Source organism: Ambystoma mexicanum, chromosome 7q, assembly GCF_040938575.1.
Source record: "Ambystoma mexicanum isolate Mex_15411 chromosome 7q, UKY_AmexF1_1, whole genome shotgun sequence".
Lineage (NCBI taxonomy): Eukaryota > Metazoa > Chordata > Amphibia > Caudata > Ambystomatidae > Ambystoma > Ambystoma mexicanum.
This window is the reverse complement of record NC_090941.1, coordinates 969,425,176-969,434,271: the sequence shown is the minus strand read 5'-3', so window position 1 is coordinate 969,434,271 and position 9,096 is coordinate 969,425,176.

Sequence of the window (9,096 nt, the reverse complement as noted above, 5' to 3'; positions counted from 1 at the left end):
AGTTCATTGTCCAAGGCCTGCCCTTGTGCATGTCTTGCGAACAGTTTCTCCATGCTGGACTGGAAGGCTTGAAAATCGTGTAAAACCGGATCATCCTGGGTGACTAAAGGGATCGACCAATCTGCAGCGCTGCCACTGAGATAAGAAAGCACGAAAGCCACCTTGGCCTGGTCTGTTGGGAATGCAGCTGGTCGACATAAGAAGTGCAGGCGGCACTGGTTGATGAACACTGCGAATTTCTTTGGATCACCAGCAAAGCGTTCGGGCGGTGCCAAGGGCACATTACAGGGCAGATTGATTTGCACTGGATTTGAAGCTGATGCAGAAGGATAACTCCCTCCTGGAACGGGCAAAGGTGGCTGTCCTGCCTGCGTTTGTAACAACTGCCTAGCAAGGTCCTCTGTTCGCTCCTTAGAAATTATCAGTTCTCTTCTTAGAGAGCTCGTTTCCTGGCAAGCTGCATGTACTTCTGCTCTTAATTCCCCAAGCAACTGGGCTAGTTGATCAGTATCTGAGGTTTCCATTGCGCCTGGGTAGGAGTTTTGTGGTGGGCTTCGCGTTCTGTAACGCTCACCTGATTCCCACGGAGGCGCGGGTCTTGGCAGGAAGGTGTCTGTAACACGAAACGTGATGTGCAGGATTTGGTTGGCTTCTGGGGTCGAACCTCTCCACACTGTGTGTCGGACTCGAAGGGTGAGGTTTCTGCAGGTGAAATAATATGGGGGTTAAAGGTCTGGGTTGTGAATGTCCCTATCTCTCTCCTCTCAGCCTGACTGTTGAGCCCCCCTCCCAGGTCAACGTGCTCACCTTAGATAGGTGAATGCTGGGCTCTCCATCTGCGTCTAGTGCAGGGTGCCGTTGCCAGTTCCTTCACTGGTGAAAAGTTGGCCTCTTGACTTCAGAGGATAGGTACCGTCGTTGTCTGCACGACCGGTAAGTTTCTGGACACCTTTACTCTTTATAGTCTTTTTATGCGTGGCGGAGAAGCGCCTGGAATTGCGTAAGTATGGCAAGCGCTCTTACTGTCTCTTTCTTTGTCTTTGCAGGCGACGATGCAGAATGAAGAAATCCGGAATTCGCCGCGTGCCGGTAAGTGTAACACTGCTGTTTATCTTTGCAGGTGAAGATGCAGCGTGAAGAATCCGGAATGCACAGCGTGCCGGTAAGTAGAATAATGCTGTTTATCTTTGCAGGTGAAGATGCAGCGTGAAGAAGCCGGAATGCACAGCGTGCCAGTAAGTATGATAATGCTGTTTATCTTTGCAGGCGAAGGTGCAGCGTGAGACAGGGCCGCTGCCGATGGATCAGGTGAGTAAATACTGCGTGTTAAAGTTCGTTCTGCTAACCTGTTGTTTCTGGTCTTTTGCAGGTGCTGATGTTGATCGGGTACAGGAATGGTAAGTATAATTCTTGCAGGTTCAGGATCCAAAGAAGAAAGGCTGGAACAGACTCGGTGAGCGTTCTGCTGCAGATGCAGAATAACGCGAAGCACATTTCATCAATTGGGTGTGGTTTAATAGCCTGGGAGTGATGAGGCGTCTCCTTCCACGGCCCCGCCTAGGTAAGAAAAGAGTTCCTGCTTCCAGAAGAGTTCCAGTGCTGTATCCAGGGAGTGGAGCTGCCCCACCCAGGTAAGAAATTAGTCCCAGTTCACCGAGGACTTCTAAGAGTCTGGTAAGTAAGCAGCATGGTCTGCCACAGGTAAGTCCACCCAAGCACCTTCACACCAATGATGAGCCCGGCGCTTCCATTGCCGGGACCGATGCTTCTGATGAGCCTGGTGCCACCTGCGCCAGGACAAGGTCCAAAAGGTCCCTGTGGGGACCGGCTGGTGCCTAGGATCAGGGTTAGGGGCCTGCTTCCAAGGACGTTGGGCTGGTCCTGACTCCTTGGAAGCAGTGATCATGACAGTATCCCCCCTCAAGGCCCCCCCTAAGTGTGTCTTTCCCGGGGGCTTTGGCTTGTCGGGGTGATTCAGATGGAATCTCTTGACCAGACGAGGTGCGTGGACATGTTCTGAGGGTTCCCAAGACCTTTCCTGGAGACCATATGCTTTCCAATCAACCAGATAGTATAATTTAGACCTGGAAATTTTGGAGTCTAGGATGTTCTTCACTTCGAATTCAAGTTCTCCGTCTACCAAAACGGGTTCTGGGAGTTTAGTCAATCGGGTTTCTGGTTGTACTGGTTTTAATAAGGAGACATGGAATACTGGATGTATTTTCATATGCGTAGGTAATTCCAATTTGGCAGCCACCGGATTAATTATGGCAGATATGAGGTAGGGCCCAAGGTATCTCGGGATGAAAGTACAGGGTCCTTTTAAAGGCAGGTGCTTAGTGGATAACCAGACTTGATCTCCTACAGCGTAGTGAGGGGTCTCTTTACGGTGCCGATCGGCTGCCTTTTTGAATTGAGCTTTAGCTCTTTGCAGATGGGCAGTGGCTTCCTTTAAGGCACAGGTGATCTCCGAATGCAAGTGATGCACAGCAGGTGCTTCAATTTCTTGGGGAGGATCCAGGTTGGAGGTTCTAGGATGGTGTCCATATAATAGGAAAAAAGGAGTCTTCCCGGTTCCAGAATGAGTCGAATTGTTGTAAGCGTATTCAGCGATCCAAAGAATGTCCTTCCAGGGTTTTTCTGTTTGTTGGAGCATGCAGCGTAGATATTGTTCTAATGTCTGGTTTGTCCTTTCGGTTTGTCCGTCAGTTTGGGGATGGTGACTGGTCGAAAGTCTTACATCAACTTGGGCTAGACGACAGCAACTGCGCCAGAAGTGGGAGATGAATTGACTTCCCCTATCGGAGACTAAAACTGAAGGAAAACCGTGTAAGCGAACGATGTTTGCCAAGAATTCCCGGGCCAATACTGAGGCTGAAGGCAGACCCTTCAAGGGTATGAAGTGAGCCATTTTCGAGAATAGATCCACGACTACTAAGATGGTAGTATATCCCAAGCATGGAGGTAAGTCTGTGATAAAATCCATGGACAGGGTATGCCATGAACAGGGAGGAATGTCAAGTGGAATGTAATAGGCCGGCTGGTTTTTGCTTTTGACTTTTATTCTGGGCACACACACCGCAGGAGATTACAAAGTCTCTAATATCCCTTTTCCACGATGGCCACCAGAAATGTCTTTTAGTCTTTTCCATGGTTTTGGTAATGCCAGGGTGCCCCTCCATTAGAGAATCATGATAACCGGAGATTACTTGTTTTTGTAGTTTCTCACAGGGCAAGTGCAATCGTCCTCGGAAATATGGTAGGTCTTGATCTACTGAGAATTCTTTTCCCTTTAATTGCCAGTCCTGCAAATCGGTCGGAGTTAGGAGCGATTTCACCGTGGTCTTGATGTCTTCAAAAGATTGAGTGCTGACCAAACCCAAAATCCTTTGTTCTGGGATTATGGGTATTGGATCTGGATTGATCAAATGTTCATCTACTCCCATCCGGGAGAGGGCATCCGCCTTTCCGTTCTTACTACCTGGTCGATAAGTAATTATAAAGTCAAATTCTGCTAGGAACAGAGCCCAGCGAAGCTGTCTGGAAGACTGAGCTTTGGCTGTCTTTAGATATTGTAAATTGCGGTGGTCAGTCATTACGGTGACTGTGTGTCTGGCTCCAAGAAGATAATGCCGTCAGGCTTTAAAGGCCGATCTGATGGCCAAAAGTTCCTTGTCAGTAATTGAATAGTTGATGTCAGGAGGCGAAAACTTGCGGGACCAAAAGGCAACCGGATGTAGTTGGTTGGTGATCGAATCTCTTTGTGATAACACTGCTCCCATAGCAAGACTAGAAGCATCCGTTTCCATGATGTAAGGAAGTTCTGGGCGAGGATGTTTTAAAACAGGTGTAGAAATGAATTTAGCTTTTAAGTCTTGAAAAGCTTGTTCCGCTTCAGAAGACCACTCAAAACGTTTGTTCTTTTTCAACAGAGCGGTGATGGGCTGGACTATCCGGGAAAATTCAGGAATGAATCTGCGGTAAAAGTTAGCGAATCCTAACATGCTTTGAACTCCTTTTACAGAGGTTGGTGATGGCCACTTGATAATTGCATCAACTTTCTTTGAATCCATATGGACTTCGTTAGGTGACAATATGAATCCCAGGAACTCGACTTCCGTTGCGTTGAAAACGCATTTCTCAAGCTTAGCAAAAAGACTATGTTGACGCAATCTCTCGAGAACCTTTTTAACGTGTCTCTGATGTTCTTCTTCAGATGATGAATATATACGAGGATGTCGTCAATGTAGACAACTACACACACGTCAATGAGCTCTCTAAGGACATCGTTCATAAAATATTGGAAAGCAGCAGGAGCATTACACAGTCCAAAGGGCATCACTTGATATTCGAATAGCCCGTACTTGGTGCGGAAGGCCGTTTTCCATTCATCGCCCTCTTTGATCCGTACCAAGTGGTAGGCTCCTCTGAGATCCAGCTTTGTGTATATACATGCATCTTTGACTTGGTCCAGGAGTTCAGGGATCAAAGGTAACGGGTATCTGTTTTTAACAGTGATCTGATTCAGGGCGCGGTAATCTATGCAAGTCCTAAGGTCTCCTTCCTTTTTCGGAACGAAGAACAAAGCCGATGAAGCTGGAGATTTTGAAGGACGGATAAACCCGTTAGCTAGGTATTGGTCCAGGTACTGTCTGAGGTGAAGGTTCTCTGGCTCGGTGAGGGCATAGATCCTGCTGCAAGGAGGAGTTGTTCCAGGTATCAGATCTATTTGACAGTCGTAAGACCTATGAGGAGGTAGAGTGTTAGCTTGATCCTTCTGGAAGACGTCTTGGAACTCCTGGTATTCGGGAGGTAATTTGAGAATCTCCTCAGAAGAGATCGCCGCTAATGAAACATCAGGTCGAGGATAACAAGTGGTAGAACACTCTGGAAACTGAACCGTCTTTGCTCGCCAATCAATCTGAGGATTGTGCTTCTCTAACCAAGGGATTCCCAGAATGATCTGGAACTGAGGGGCCTTGATTACATCGAACACTCCCGGTGTCCATTGTGACTCAACAACGTCACTTCTTGGGTGGCATGCGTTACTGGTCCGGAGGCTATCTCCGTGCCATCCACAGTAGTGATGACGTCTTTTACTGCCTTAGGGACAAGGGGTAGATTCATCCTTGATACCATTTCACGGTCCACATAGTTACCGATTGCTCCGCTGTCAATGTAAGCTTCAATTGCATGCAAACGATCCGGACGTTCAGGACTAATGAGGACCATGGGTATCACGAAATGCGAGGTCACGGGACAGATCTTAACGCTCGGCAAGAGGACCTCTACTCTTGTCGGGCGAGGTCGTTTCCCTGCTCAGAATTTGTGGTACAGGTATCCGCGGCTCCTACAGTCTTCTTAGCTGGTTTCACGGGACAGTCCCGAAGAAAGTGTCCTGAATTACCGCAATAGAGGCATAATTGCAGCTGCCTTCTTCTTTCCCGCTCTTTCTGGGTTAAAGGTCCTCTCATGCCCCCTATTTGCATGGGTTCCACAGTGTCAGCTCCCTTATTCGAGGTCTGTGGTTTAGAAAACACTCGGGTATCAAATCTGGAACGATCTGCCTTCCTGTTCTGTAGTCTATGGTCCAGTTGGACAACTAAGTCAATATAGTCCGAACATTCTTGTGGAGGATTCACAACTTGCGCTAGCACATCCTTGAGCTCTCCACGCAGGCCTCTGTAGAAAAGCGTTATTCTCTTGTCCTTGGGCCATTATGTTTCCACTATGAGTCTATTGAAAGAGGCTATATAAGTCAAGAGGTCTTGGTTACCCTGTCGTAATGAGAGAAGTTCATTGTCCAAGGCCTGCCCTTGTGCATGTCTTGCGAACAGTTTCTCCATGCTGGACTGGAAGGCTTGAAAATCGTGTAAAACCGGATCATCCTGGGTGACTAAAGGGATCGACCAATCTGCAGCGCTGCCACTGAGATAAGAAAGCACGAAAGCCACCTTGGCCTGGTCTGTTGGGAATGCAGCTGGTCGACATAAGAAGTGCAGGCGGCACTGGTTGATGAACACTGCGAATTTCTTTGGATCACCAGCAAAGCGTTCGGGCGGTGCCAAGGGCACATTACAGGGCAGATTGATTTGCACTGGATTTGAAGCTGATGCAGAAGGATAACTCCCTCCTGGAACGGGCAAAGGTGGCTGTCCTGCCTGCGTTTGTAACAACTGCCTAGCAAGGTCCTCTGTTCGCTCCTTAGAAATTATCAGTTCTCTTCTTAGAGAGCTCGTTTCCTGGCAAGCTGCATGTACTTCTGCTCTTAATTCCCCAAGCAACTGGGCTAGTTGATCAGTATCTGAGGTTTCCATTGCGCCTGGGTAGGAGTTTTGTGGTGGGCTTCGCGTTCTGTAACGCTCACCTGATTCCCACGGAGGCGCGGGTCTTGGCAGGAAGGTGTCTGTAACACGAAACGTGATGTGCAGGATTCGGTTGGCTTCTGGGGTCGAACCTCTCCGCACTGTGTGTCGGACTCGAAGGGTGAGGTTTCTGCAGGTGAAATAATATGGGGGTTAAAGGTCTGGGTTGTGAATGTCCTTATCTCTCTCCTCTCAGCCTGACTGTTGAGCCCCCCTCCCAGGTCAACGTGCTCACCTTAGATAGGTGAATGCTGGGGTCTCCATCTGCGTCTAGTGCAGGGTGCCGTTGCCAGTTCCTTCACTGGTGAAAAGTTGGCCTCTTGACTTCAGAGGATGGGTACCGTCGTTGTCTGCACGACCGGTAAGTTTCTGGACACCTTTACTCTTTATAGTCTTTTTATGCGTGGCGGAGAAGCGCCTGGAATTGCGTAAGTATGGCAAGCGCTCTTACTGTCTCTTTCTTTGTCTTTGCAGGCGACGATGCAGAATGAAGAAATCCGGAATTCGCCGCGTGCCGGTAAGTGTAACACTGCTGTTTATCTTTGCAGGTGAAGATGCAGCGTGAAGAATCCGGAATGCACAGCGTGCCGGTAAGTAGAATAATGCTGTTTATCTTTGCAGGTGAAGATGCAGCGTGAAGAAGCCGGAATGCACAGCGTGCCAGTAAGTATGATAATGCTGTTTATCTTTGCAGACGAAGGTGCAGCGTGAGACACAGCCGCTGCCGATGGATCAGGTGAGTAAATACTGCGTGTTAAAGTTCGTTCTGCTAACCTGTTGTTTCTGGTCTTTTGCAGGTGCTGATGTTGATCGGGTACAGGAATGGTAAGTATAGTTCTTGCAGGTTCAGGATCCAAAGAAGAAAGGCTGGAACAGACTCGGTGAGCGTTCTGCTGCAGATGCAGAATAACGCGAAGCACATTTCATCAATCGGGTGTGGTTTAATAGCCTGGGAGTGATGAGGCGTCTCCTTCCACGGCTCCGCCTAGGTAAGAAAAGAGTTCCTGCTTCCAGAAGAGTTCCAGTGCTGTATCCAGGGAGTGGAGCTGCCCCACCCAGGTAAGAAAGTAGTCCCAGTTCACCGAGGACTTCTAAGAGTCTGGTAAGTAAGCAGCATGGTCTGCCACAGGTAAGTCCACCCAAGCACCTTCACACCAATGATGAGCCCGGCGCTTCCATTGCCGGGACCGATGCTTCTGATGAGCCTGGTGCCACCGGCGCCAGGACAAGGTCCAAAAGGTCCCTGTGGGGACCGGCTGGTGCCTAGGATCAGGGTTAGGGGCCTGCTTCCAAGGACGTTGGGCTGGTCCTGACTCCTTGGAAGCAGTGATCATGACAGTGGCCTTCCATGAGGGAGTCGTGATATTATGAGATGACCTGTTCTTGCAGTACTTTTACAGGCACGAATAGTCGATTTCTGTAGTAAGGCAGTTGCTCTTTAATGCTATAGTGTTCTCCTCTTGAACCCCACTCTCGTAGCTCCTCCTGAGTTAATACTTGCAGGACTTCATACAGTAACTCGTCTTGCGTCATAGTAATTGTAATGCCCAAGAGTCTTTCCCCCGGACTGATGGCCACGGGGTCAGGAGGTGTATTCACCACCTCATCGGTGCCCATGCGTGAACGGGCGTCAGCCTTGCCATTTTTGACTCCTGGTCGATACGTGATTACATAGTCGTATTCTGCGAAGAATAGGGCCCACCGCAGTTGTCGAGAAGATTGAGCCTTTGCACCTTTCAGGTATAGTAGGTTTCAGTGGTCTGTTATCACGGTGATTGTATGTCTGGCTCCCAACAGGTAGTGTTGCCAAGCCTTGAAAGCAGCCTTGATGGCCAGTAGCTCCTTTCTTCTTCGGTACGAAGAATAAGGGAGACTCTGCCGCTGACTTCGAAGGGCGGATGAAACTGTTGGCCAGGTATTGCTTCAGATATGTTTTCAGATGTTGGTTCTCAGGTTTGGTGAGCGCATAGATACGGCCACACGGAATTCGGGCTCCAGTTATCAGGTCGATCTGGCAATCGTAGGGCCTGTGGGGTGGCAAGGTATTCGCTTGTTGCTTTTGGAACACGTCTTGAAAGTCCTGGTATTGAATTGGTAATGTGGCAACCGCGCCTAGGACACTTATCATACCTTCCTGGACAGGTGAACTGGCATGCTTCCCTTTTCTCCCTTTGGGATAGCAGGTTTGTGTGCAGTCATGGGAGAAGACCAACTCTCGGGCACGCCAGTTGATCCGTGGGTTGTGCACGACCAGCCACGGCATTCCTAAGATTAACCGGAACTGCAGTGCTTTGATGAGATCAAAGGTGGTAGTTTCCCGATGGCCATCTTCACATTAGAGGGTGAGTTCTGTGAGACACTCGGACACTGGACCGGAGGCGAATTCGGTGCCATCTACAGTGGTTACCGTCTCTGTGGTGGGCTTCGAACAGAGTGGGAGCCCCATCTTTCCTGCAAGATCCTGGTCCATGTAGTTCCCCACTGCTCGGCTATCAATGTACGCTTCTAATGAATGCATCCTTGATGGCTGTTGATGGGTGATTAGGATCACGGGCAAAGCAAAATGGGAGGTCTGTAGTTGGATTTCTTTGCTCGACGATTGGACCCCTACAATTGCTGGGCTTGGTAGCTTTCCGACTCCTCACTTGGTTTCTCCTTGTCTGTGGCCCCTACGCTTCTTCTTGGTGGTTTAACTGGACACTCCTTAAGGAAATGGCCTGCTTTTCCGCAG